Source organism: Egretta garzetta, unplaced genomic scaffold, assembly GCF_000687185.1.
Source record: "Egretta garzetta isolate BGI_Z169 unplaced genomic scaffold, ASM68718v1 scaffold208, whole genome shotgun sequence".
NCBI lineage: Eukaryota > Metazoa > Chordata > Aves > Pelecaniformes > Ardeidae > Egretta > Egretta garzetta.
In genome coordinates this window covers 655,137-668,358 of record NW_009260403.1, presented here as the reverse complement: position 1 = coordinate 668,358, position 13,222 = coordinate 655,137, and the positions used below count along the sequence as shown (strand labels likewise).

General features: G+C 39.5%; 1 protein-coding gene across 1 annotated transcript in view; it reads right to left on the bottom strand.

Moving 5' to 3' along the window:
- The window catches only part of EPC2 (enhancer of polycomb homolog 2), a 54,593-nt gene that overhangs the window by 40,791 nt on the left and 580 nt on the right, over positions 1–13,222 (bottom strand). The window lies entirely within an intron of this gene.

Genomic DNA, 13,222 nt, shown 5'->3' with positions numbered 1-13,222 from the left:
GGAATCCACCCGTTCCATGTCGAGCGGCGCAGAGGAGTACACTGCACCCTAGCAGTCTCACACCCCCACCTTCCAAGCTCCAGTCCAAATGACTTGATAGCCATTCACAACAGGGCTGACAGAGAGACTAAGTACCAGCTTTAGTTCAGAACAAGACAAAATCACGCCTCTGAACCCATACTGAGGCACCACAATCCTTGCTTCAACTTTTCCTCGGAGGGGAACACCAAAAAAGATCCTACAAAGCTGGTACCTAAAACCACTTAGCTTTGGTTGCACGTGTTCAGAACCAGGCTCAAAGCCTGAATCAGAGCAAGGTACCTTCACTGCTATGTCCTTTCACCCCTGAAATACCACAGGTTCTGCATTCTTTCTCAACTTTCTATCCAGGAGCTCCTTCACTATGAAAAAAGGTTCAATAATGTATACAAGTCAGTCAACAGGTAATATTCTCCTAAAGATTTTTTTTTTTAGGCTTTAAGGGAAACAGTGATCGATACTGAACATTCCTCGCCCCCCCCCTTTTTTAACTACATTTACCAATACACTCCCTTCTATCCCGCTGCTGCAAAGGACAGCATTTGGATCCTACACAGCAGTTTGGTTTTTTCCTTACCCTTTAAGTTCCCTGTTACCATCCCCCATAGTACTCTCTCTGACATAATCTATCATACTTTAAATAAACGTGCTAGGTTTTTTTGGATGAGCATGGTTAGAGACGCCTGTGGTTGAATACCATCTTCACACTGAAAAGCTGATCAGTCTTAATTACGGAACTGCAATGAACAATTCCACATTGGCTACAGACACCCTAGAAGATGAACCTTTAGGACTAAATGTATCTGTTCCCTTATTTATTCCTTAAAACTATATCACACAAGCGATGCTGCAACTCTTTTAAAGGTTATTTCACTTTTATTCACTTACCAATATTTACATTTACCCTGTGAGGGAGAAACAAATTACAATTTACTGTGACACTGTTTAAGGAAAGAATTTCCTCTTTGCCAGTCCTTGCACAACAGAGCTCCGGGTCACACAATTTACATTAGGTATTTGCAACACTGTAGACTTTAATGACAGATGTTATTGAGACTTAAGGGAAACAAAACATAACATAGCACAGCTTAGCTGTTAAAATCATCTCCCTTAACAAGGTAGATGGCTTTAACTCTACAGCTAGAATAATGGAAGAGAAAAGTGAATTTATTAACAGCTTTACCTACTCAAAATAAGCTATTTGAAGGCCAACCTAGAGTCAGCCTTCCAATCTACCTGCAATCAAGAAGAGAATTAAAGCAAAGAAAACAAGAAAAACTTACTAAAGCGTAGACATCCTATTTGCTTAATATTATATTCGTATTAGGAAATACATCAAATTAATCAACACTTTTATTTTTAAAAGTGTTTCAGAAAAAAGTATAGAATTTTAATCTGAAATGTGCAGACTCATGTTGCAAAGTCTCAGCCACACCTGTTGACAACACTTACAGAAAAAAAAGTATCATGAGGCTCAAAAGCTGCTTTGATCAAGAGCCTCTCCCCCTTCTAAGCCACAGCCCTATCTATCTACTTCCTCTGTGCACATATGCCCCCTTTTTTTTCTTTATAAAGATTTCTGGGTTTTCATAAAGATTTCCAAGATAAAAGTGTTAACTCAAGCACCGTCTTTTGTTTTATTCTGCGGTTAACCCTTTCAATCCTTAACTGCCAGAAAACACATAGCCAACGAATATTTATACTCCTCAGTGCAGAAAGAGCTTGATATTTTTTTATCAAGAAGGATTCGTCTCCACAACACCAAGAGGATGAACCTCTTCTTGAGCCATTAGTAGTTCACTAGCAACACTACTTTTTTTCAAATGATGATCAATTATCTGAAGTTCGATTGACTTCTTGCTCTTATGCCATCGTAACTGAAAGTGGATCTAAGCAGCTGAAAAGCTTAAGAAGGAAAAAAAAATAAAGCAGTGGGGGGAAGATACCTACAGAGCTGGTTTTCTTCCCCCCCCCCACCCTGTGATGGGACACAGTTACCTGAAATAAGGAGCCATACACAGAGCAGGAAACCTGTTGGTGCCCCACAGCCATATTGACCCTTGAGGCAGCGCTGAGTACCTTGGGAGAAACTCACTGCTTCATTTCCACTTCATTTTGAAAAGCAAACGTTTTAGTGAATTAGCAAAGTTGCTCATAGATTATTTTCTACTGATCCAATGGAGAATTAGTCTATTCAGTAACGTTTCCTCTTGCTAGGTGGTATCCCCTTAGAAGGCTGTATTGGTTATGAAGTAATGCAGAGCGCTGGGCAAACAACAAAAATTCACGTACCGAGTTCAAACCAGCGCAGCCAAAACAAAACTGCTTTACAGGACTGAAACTCCTCTCGGTTTCCCTAAGGGGTTTCTGACTCTCAGTGGAAGGAAGCTCAAGAAAACCCGCAAGCAGCAGGAGAAGGTATGGGATTACCTCCGTACAAGAAAAGGCTCATGGAACCACTTCTCAGTTTCACTTTTGGCCATATCATGTTTTTCTAATGTGATACCCCCCCCCCCCTCTTTTTTTTCTAAGTAATCACAAGAACCACTCATCGCACACTTGCCTTCCGTACTGCCGAATTATGACTACAGGCCAAACCCACCCGTAGTAATGGTAGGCTGCTGTTAGACGACTCAGTGAAGGAGGTGGCAGCAAACTGAATCACATTGTACTACTCTATCCTAAAAATTGACAGAAGTCCCTGGAATGGGTTAAGATCTTGATTATATCTACTCTAAAGTCACTCTATTATTTTGGAAGTGAGTGAACTAATATGTCAACAGGGCAGAAAAAAAAAAATAATTCCACTTTTCTGTCATTTTCTTCCCTTTTCCAGTTGTTAAACAGTTGTAATTTCAAAGCTATGCTACTGCTACCTCAAACCCAAAGGATAAGCCCTTTTGTCACTGTGAATACTTGACATACAAATCATCTGATCACACACAAATCACCTGAATTATCTCAAGAATGCTGATGGGAGGCTGAACCCACACAGCAGCAGGACCACCAAAACCACCGAACTGAACCCAACATCCTTGGATGACTTTGTGTCTACATAGACAGGGCTGCACAGGAGCTGTGTATCTAAATGAAGAAAATCCAATTTGGACCAGAAAAAAAAAAAAGCTGAATTCCTTCATTTCCTCTCTAACAGTCTGACTAAAGCCAATTTAAGCACTGTAAAGTGACTACAGGCAATAAGAGTGGAAATTAGCCCATGAGACACTAATGGAGGTATAGGGGAAGTGACATGACCAGAGAATATCCCAGTCATTTCTGTGTTTCTTTAGTTAACCTTGCAGCATAAAAAAAAAAATGCCCAAATGATTAAAAAAAACCCCAAACCTCTAAATAAGTTTAATGCAGAAAAAGCAAACACTGCAATTTCAATCATCCTATGTAATAACGGACACAAAATGACAGGGAGACATCCCAAATATTACCCTGTGTGGGACAGCAGTAACATATGAGAACACGAGCAATTCGTCATTCCTATAAATAACAATTGTTTGCTATTTATGAACATATCCTTGAGACAAAACTGTCACTATTTATGAAACATCAAAAAAACCTTAGAGCACTGTATTTTAAAGCTACATTTAATTACGCAAGTTTCCAGTCTGCCAAAACTTGAATATGTTATTAAAAACAGAATTATTTTTATAGTGTAACAATTAAATTGCATTATTAAAAATTCCTTTTGGAAAGGCTGAATATGGTACTTTATGAGAAATGTGTGTTTCCTGAAAAGCAGGACCCTTTTTCCTCCCAAGATGCCTTTGCACGACCTTAAGAGAGAATTGTAACAAGTACTGCAAAATATAGACAAAAGACACAGAAAGCAGTCTTCATCAGCTCCTTGAGATACATTTGTATCGCTCACCACCTAACAAATGCAACCTTGGGCAGAAGATTGTTAACAAATTGCATCTGAGGAATTCCTTTTTATTTTGTTTACAGTTTGCTTCAATTAGCATAGCTTGATTGTCCCACGTCAGACAAACAGGGATGGAAAGGTATACATCTACATATATAAATATTCTCTCTTGTTTTTCATGTAATTAACCCCACAATGTATTTTAAAAGGCTGAGATTCCACAACAACTAGTTTTCCTCTTTATTAAATATGAACTAATTTAATTCCTGGCTCCACGGATCAAAACCTTTGCGTGACCACAAGTCACAAACCTGCGCACCTCACAGAGGAGAGGAGGAAGAGTCACTAGGAGGGAAGGCTGGAAATTCTCCAACAGAAGCTGCTAACACACACCGATGGGATCCTTCTCCCTGCCAGGAGGCCACGAGGACCTGGGAAAGGCAGCACAGTGGCGGCTGCTGTCTCGCTTCACCCCACAATTAGAGATTTGCATTACCCAACAACTTCGTAACAACACACAGGGCTTCCAGCCCCAGCACTGAAACCTCGCCTGAAGCTGTCCAAGAGCCTCACGTGGCTAAGACGTCTGAGGCTACTTCTCCACGCCATTTGCTAGGCAAGAAACGGTGGTAACTTACTATTAAAGATCTGGTCTTGCAAAGCCTCCGTTCTTGCTCGTGTCACACAGGTTACGCGGGGTCTCATTTTGCTGGTGCCTACCAGAAGCCTAAAGGCTGGTTACAGCAGCCAAAGAGCAGGAGGCATGAACGTGCCTTGCTGCTTAGATGAACGTCGTGCACTAGGAATCAGTTCCTGTGTTCGAAGCAGAACTCACTGCCTCAGCGCTGCAGTTAAGTTACCAGGAGTTTGGGTTCCAAATGAGCCCATTAATTTCATCTTCAGCAGCGATGCAGTTTCCTGGAAAGTTTCAAGTATCACTTTCACATTCAAGAACAAGTTGCCTACGGTACCTCTCCCTCTCTTACTGCACCATGTGTTTAACCTTCTGACTTGTGGGTCACATTTTCTTCCCAGGAGTAAGATCCGGAGTTCTTACTACGGATTTTTATTTAACTGAGGTATGCACACCAATACCAGGGAATTTGTCTTTTACTGAATTTTTAAAAACAAATGTCCTCACCAAAGTGATGAAACCTGGAGTGCTGAAAACCTGACGAACAAAACAGAAATCCATCATATTATAATAAAAAAAGAGATACCAGAGATTGGTTCTAAAGGTAGGACAACTTAGAAAAAGGCTTAAAAAACCCCAATTAAACACACAAGTGCACATACAGCAATTGATAAGAATTAAAATTATTAAAAATTAACTACAGAAGTCCATTTTAACTCAAACACTTTTAACTTAAGAAACATAATATATTATTATTTTTAACTTTCTGTAATAACAGTGTCTCTCTATCTTACTTATCTAGTCATTGGATACCATTGCAAGACATCCAGTATTTTGTTTGTATCTAAGTTTAGCACAGGGGAATCGGACATTACCAGGACGCTTCAAAGAGGAAACAGTTTTTGTTATGCAACTCAAACTGGTCAAGCAGATAAAAAGTATGAGCTGCAGCCATAAAATGGCAGAAAGCTAAGAAAACCAAATTATAGACTAAAATGTAAACAACAGAAAACAACCATGAAAAAGGGGGCAAGAAACATTTATAAATATGCTAGCTAAGAAGTGATATGTACATGAATCACTGCGTGTGTCACAGGGGACATGATGAGATAAAAATGGAGAAAACAGCGGTTTATTGATATGGAAAACTGATGGGAAAGCAACATCTAACAAACTGGAGAACGGCCTCACAAGGCAAGCTGTGTAAGCCCTAACTTCTTGCCATTTAAGATGACATAAACACGAGAAAATACCTTACGGAGAAAAATTCTACTGAAGTAGACGTATTGGTGAGGTGTTGAGCACACCAAACTTCAAAGACCAGAGAAATAAGTCTATTAGACAAAAGCAACCCAGTTCTGCCCTCACACATTTACCAGTGGGGAATGACTTTTTTCTTTGCCAAGTATCTGAGAGGATACAACTCTGGTATCAGCTCTCCTGCTCTTTCCACTCTGAAGTGTGCATTTAAATAATAACAAACCAAAGGAATCTCTGTATCTAATAAAGCCTGGTACTCTTACTCCAGGCATTTCCTTAGTGGCTTATTTCTGAAGAAATAAGGTGTTGGTTTGGTTTTTTTTTTTTTGGGGGGGTTTGTTTGGTTTTTGGGGTTTTTTGGGTGTTTTTTTTTGTTGTTGTTGTTTTGGGTTTTTTTTTTTTAAAAAGATAATCAGGTGTGGCAATCTCTCCTTTCACCTTAAAGAATCAGGCATTTCATTGGTATAAATGTTTTAATCACAACTAGAATTGCACCAAAGTCAATTAGGAAAAATAAGAACTCAGATTTTTTTTTTTCTGCAAACTTCTGCTTCCTTCTATTTAGAGCAGTTCTGTTATGGACAGCGACAGTATTTTAAGCCAACACCTTCAGTCACACGATACGGCGATTACCACATATTAACAAGAAGGAATTTGCAAAATGGATTAAAATCAAAACTTTAAAATAGTATATTCCAAAATACTTCATTTTTTGACTCTGAACTAGTCAACATTAAATGCCAAATTATGACAGTCTATGTTGATATTACTTTTAGTATCACAGAATTATTTTCATACACAGTAATTCAGTTCTGGTTCAGTTCTTCTCTACTTGTTACGGAAATTTCAGTTCTACAATTAGCCTCTACCACCAATGGCTTTTCCAACACCTAAGATTTAACTGTAATTTTGTTTATGTAAATATTAAATGTGTTATCTTTTTAAAAGTTGAACAGTTAGAACAATAAATATGCTAAGGCATATAACTGTTAAACGACGCCTTTACACTTCCTTGATTAGCTTTGTTGGCAAAAAAAATACAAATAACATTCTGAATGCCTAGCACCAATAAAATTATCTTTCTTACAAAAAAAAATAATTAAAACTAATATAAACAGAATTAACGTATGTGGATCTAAATTATTTGAACAGGACATCTCAACTGATCTCAATCAACAGAGAAATTGTACAAAGCTGACTACTGCCCAATTTTGCCAAGCAGGAGCAATATGAAATCTGGCACCACGTAACTCAAAGTGCAGCTGAAGCTGCCCCAAGAAATGTATTTCTGAGATTTTCTTAAATTGAAGGAAAAGGAAAAATTGCTACCTGCATTTGAGACGTTCCAGAGCTGAGAGACAGAGCACAGACAGATGTCAAAGTGTTCTCCTAAGCTTTCACCACAGAATAACACCTCATCCTGAAGAAACCTACCTATAAGGGAAAGTTCCTGCATAATGAATTGAGGTGTGACTCAATTAACGTCCATGCAGATACCATTGTTCTCTGCTAGGGACTCAGGCACCCAAACAAGTTAGGGCAGGTTTTGTGGACGGGTGTTAACTGACCCCATGCATACGACTCTAGCCTGCAGCAAAAATGCAACTTTATCTAAATTAAGAGTGTGGTTTTAAGATATGGCTGAACCCATCTAACCTCAGGATGACACCAAAAGCCTAGTACTCTCATGCTTCTCCATTTCCAAGTCTTCCATCCCTGTGAGCTCCTACCACTTCTCCTAAAAGTACAGAATGCTCAACTTTTCCATGGTGGGCTTTTCCCTCCCGTTATCGAGTCAGTGGGGCCTCGGCACTCCGAAAAGCAGACCACCCCTACTAGCTGCAGACCACAGTTAGGCTGGCTCAGACATATCTTAAAAACGCGCTCCAAGATAAACTACTTGGTATTTGTCACAGGCTAAGCCTATAGTCACAAGCAGTTGTTACAGGTTAGCTGATAGGTGTTAATGTGATAAGCCCTCGTAAACTGATTGTGAGTTTGAGACTTATGAGCAAATCTTTATATTGTTTAACTTTGGCCACATAAATACAGCCACAACAAATGAAAACAACGGCTACTCACTTTAAGAGTTCACCAGTTAACTGTGCTCAGCTACTCTAGCATTTAGATGTCGTCCACATTCATCAACAGCTTATTTTCATCCCCACTGGAGCACCAAGCTAACACAATCCAGCCTACAGTCTGATATACAGTTGTCAAACGGGAAGTGGACTGAAAGGAATTTTCTGTTAGTCACAAAAATATTTTGCAGGTGAAAGCACAGGGAGGAGAGAGAATCACAGCTGAAAACTCAAATAATGGCTGGGAAATGGAGCTGAAATATGCACTTCTGAGGGACATCACTGCATGATGCAATGGATCTCAAAGGGAGGGAGAAAAATAGAGGACCTGAAGGCAGGGGAAGGGGTCTCAAACAGAACTGAAGCTTAAAATTCCATGAATAATGATTAGAACACAGCCTTACGCTACCTACTACCAAACATACATCAGAAATCTCAGCAGTCTCCAAACATACCCAAAGTAAGTAAATAAAGGTGCTAAACTCAAACTCAGAAATAAACTTCTACTGGGAGTTACACTTCCCACACACATAAGCCAGCTGATTCTCATCAAAAAACCCCATTTCTTTCCTAAGGAAAGTCTGCTGTCTTGATTCCACTTAGTTTCACATGGAAGTACAATCATTTGAGTTTCTTAGTTAAACTTTCATAAAGTCTTTTTGAGGAATTTTTGTTTTACAGAATATCTGCATGGTTTGAACTAAAGTTAACCTCTGTTGACCTTCTATTTTACACACTGGTGTCCCGGCTGCTTCTTTGTTCTACAAAGCCCCTTAATTTGTAAGCAACTTTGAGGGTTCAACCACAGGTGATGACTGCACATCCGACATACAAACCTCAAGTTAGAACAGGTTCTGTCCACATGGGGAGTCATTTATGCACATTCATGTTTTTAAACCTAAACTTGAGTGCATCAGACGGTACCAGGTAGGTACTTCTGATCAACAGCTTAAATAAATCCTCACACATTTGATACCTCCCACCTTGGAGATTTTCAAAAGCCATCTGGACATGGACCTGAGCAACAGGCTTTGGGGCAGCCCTGCCTGAGCAGGGGGGGGTTGGCCAAGGTGACCTCCAGGGTCCCTTCCAACCTTACACTTTTTATGCAGGTCTGTAATACTCAACTGCATTCATTTAAGCACCTTCCTAGAAGTCATGGATATCAACAGCACAACTGACAACAGAATTTCACCTCGCTCTAAAAGAAAATACCATCGTCATAAAATTTAAGCTAATTGTCTTAAGGCACCTATTGGTTAACAATTATAATTTAGTATAAATAATTATTGCTAAGGTGGGATTAAAAGGAAAAAAAAAATCTATTCATGCTATGAAAACAACTACCTGCAACATTTCCATATACAAAATCAGCTTTAAAAGACTTATATTTCCTAATAAAGATGTGACTGTGTGTCTGGAGTGGAGCAGGGGAGACGAGCACTGATCTCCAAACTCCGATTGCAGAAAGCAAGCCGGTAGCGCAGATGCACTCAACACCATTCCCGTGCGTAGAATAGGTATCAAACGAGACTATTTGCCTTTATGTGGACAATTAAACGAACTCCATTAATCTCCTTATAAAAAAAGGACACAGTTAATACAATATACAAAAAAATACATAGTCTGTAAAGTGTGTGCCATTTCAACCACAGACAAAAGGGGCAAAAGCAGAGCACTCCTGAAGTCCCCAACCAATACCAACGTGCTGACATTCACACATGCAGGATGAAGCCCTCCAAGAAAAGGTTAAGTGACAGTTATTTGATCTTATAAATGGAAATCACACAAAAAAAAAATTAAGGCATAAGAATATGTGAATGTAGGACTGGGACATAAACTTTTTTTTATTTTTAAAAGAAAAGCAAGTATTGCCATAAAATTAACGATATCTCTGTGTGTATGCATGTATTTCAAAGTCCTCCTGACTGAACTCTTCTCGTTCATTGTTATCAGCAAAAATATTCAGTATGTTATACCATATCAGCAAAAATATGCAAACAAAAAACCGTGACTTGCGCAGAGTTAATGCTTCCTGCTTTAAAAGAATGAATACGCTGCTTCAGAAGCATTCGCTAGCTCCAGGATGCCTTGAAAGCCAGATGCTGAACACTTCAAGTTTTCGCTGTTACAATAGCAACCGAGTGAACTAAGGGATAGAGGGAGTACGAACAGAAGAGAAAGCAAGAAAAAATGTCTTCAGTTTACTACTTCCAGCCTGTCAAAATACTCAAAACTGAATGCTGCATTTAATGATCAGCGAAAGATTATCCCGAGGTGATCATTCAAGGGCTGAGAATGAGAGTCACTTCTCATTCGTACTCTGTCAGCATTTTAAATACGTTAAACCATGTCCTCAACTTGCTATTCATGCACTTTTTCCTTTATAACCTTAGCCTTGCCATGGGATGTCTGACTTTGAACATACGTTCGTTTACAGCTAACATGAATTTTGAGATGAGCGTTCAGATAGCTTTGACCGGCCAATCTAAGTATCATAAATTAGCACCATGCTTTCAGCTTCCTAACAACTCAAGTCCATTTACTTCCGAAAGCCTTCAGCCTGAATTTGCCTCGTTATTAAGCACGACTTTTTCCCCCCACAACATGCAACTCGGCAATCTCCAGTAATATGTATTCAAATAAAAAAACCAGTTACATGATAAGAAACAAAACCAGGGCTTATCTGTTCTGCAACTTTCCCCCTTCTAGCCAAAACAATTCATTAGCATTACGAAATACAACTCTTACTCATCAGAAAAAAAAAAAAACAACAATACGGAGTGTTCCTGCTCAGTTTCTGAGGCTCACAAAAGGAGATCTTCCTGCTTTTGCTTAAGAGCAATCTCTCTCTTGCACGAGTTTAAAAAACAAACCAAAACAAAAAACAAACCCACACAATTTTCTTCCTCAGGTTTAATTCAGAGTAAATTATAAACACTTGTAACATAAACATGCTACAGACCAGCAGCCTAATTCTTCCACAGCTGGAATCTCCAAGTGAGAAAAATGAGCTGCTGATTCGTAAACCACTGCAAGTGGATATAAATCTCTAAGATACTTAAATAGAAACAGTTCCGGAATATTCATCAAGATCAAATCAAAAGAGAACTCAAATAAAGATGCTCATACTGACAAACTGGGCAGTATAATTCTTTTGTAGTGGGATGACCAGCAGTGTGTGGTGTTGCCCACTGGGACTACACTGACTGTAAGGCTTTTTAATACACAGTTTAAGTAACTTCAGTAATAGTAGTAGAAATGAGTGATATTCATTAAGTCCCCCCAGGCTTTAAACCTTTCTATGTTCCAACCATTAGTACCAGTTACAAAAAAACAAAAACCACAAAAACCAAAACCAAAAACACACAACAAAAAAAACCACACACACACAAAAAAATTAAAACAAATGGACCAAAATTTGCATTTTTGTATCTACAAAGTATCAATCATGAACAAAGCAAATCATATGCCTGCAGTACAAGACTAGATTGTAAAGAACAGGTCAGACAGATGTGTCAATCTTACCCATTTTAAACCTCGCAAATCTGGAAATACATAGTTATTCTCAGTGAGAGTCAGACCTAGAAGATGACATCTGCCCCCACGATACACGGCACTACAAGACCTCTCTGATTTCACCAAGGCTTCACACCGGGTGGCACAGCAGGGAAAGCAGCACGCGGAGGCCAGCGTAACGTCAGCTTTGTGTCTTTGTACAGCACACGTAAATCATCAGCTCCCCCCGTGGTTCAAACACCCTTCACAAGATGCACCCCCAGCCAAAGTCTGGGCTAAAAAAAGGCCTTGAGATGCTCATGGAATGGAGATGTCAGGAAGGAATATGGGGATCTCTCTCCCCCGCAAAACTCCCTTCAAAACACATCAGAACAATCATAGCTATATTTGCTATGAATAAAAGCTGTTTAGATAGCTCTCATATTTTACTACTATCATCTACAACAGCCTTTCCTAGAAGGGCTTTACATACCATCACCACAAAAATTCGCATTAAAGAATTCTTTGTGCAACACTGGGAAAAGGGCTACTCCATGAATGAAACTGTCACCACAGGGCGATAATCTAAACAAACTATTAATAGTACAGTTTATAATCTTGTCTGGCTGGTGTGTCTAGCACTATGCTTATATACTGCTTCAATGACCGTTTCATTTTGAGACTATTACATAATATATCAAATATAGCCACGCTTCAGCACGGAGAATAAACCTCATTCTCACAGAAAAGCTGCGTTTTAGTACAACACTGAAGAAGTTTTACCGAAGTATAAATCTAATCTTCACGATCATTTAAGCAGTCCACAAGCAGCTCGCTTGCTTGAACTCGTACAGCAACTCTCCATGAACAAGTTTATTTAAAACATGACTTACCAAAACATAACAATAATTTTGAAAAATAAGCCATATTTTATAAACATTAGATGCAAACACGGCACTGCAAGTAGACTGTAAAGACTGAGAAAATCAAATTAGTCTCCAAGGTTGCTTCGTTAGCACCACTGTTGTTGCTTTTAAATACGCTCCCGGATTCTAGCAGAAATTTACTCTTCGGGAAGTACTGGAAGTTTTGATCAGAGTGCACTACGCACCGTAAAGCAATGGGGGAAATGGGAAAAAGAAACCCAAACCAACAAAATAAAAACCCACAATGGTAAGACAGAGGATTCCTTTTAATATCAACAGTCAAGTGAGAAAACCAATCAGGAAGGCATGGAGCCTCCTTTGACAGCTGCAACCCCAGAAAAGCCAATCCACATGCATAGAGGTTTGGCTGAGGCGGAGACACGGATTCATTGAAGAAATTCTTGAGGGTGCATTTACTATCGGCTCTACATCCAAGTACAGACACGTTAGACGACAGCCGGTATCGCAGCCTTATACAACTCTACGGAGCACAAGAGTCGATGTTTTAAAGATCAGCAAGACAAACCAGCACATTCAAATGACAGCAGAACTGTGTGCAAGCATTTTCAAAGCGATGCTGTTCTACTGTTTGTCAAAAACCCCAAAAACTTATCTTTACTTAAGCGGACAAAAGCTTTTCCCCCCACCTTACAACGCTACCAGAAGAACAAGTATCACGCATCTATTTTTTAATTTTTATTTTTTTTTTTTTTTAAACACTGGCTGGTTTATTTAAAAGCCGTCTAAACGCTTAAAAGCCTAACACTTCATGCAACACGTCCAGCTGATGCATCCGGCGTTTGATGTGCACCGTGCGGCGCAAAACACCTCAAAAACCAAAAAGTACGGGCAGGACGCGGACTCGCTGCAACTCCCGAGCGTTGCTCCCGCGGCATCCGCAGCGGGC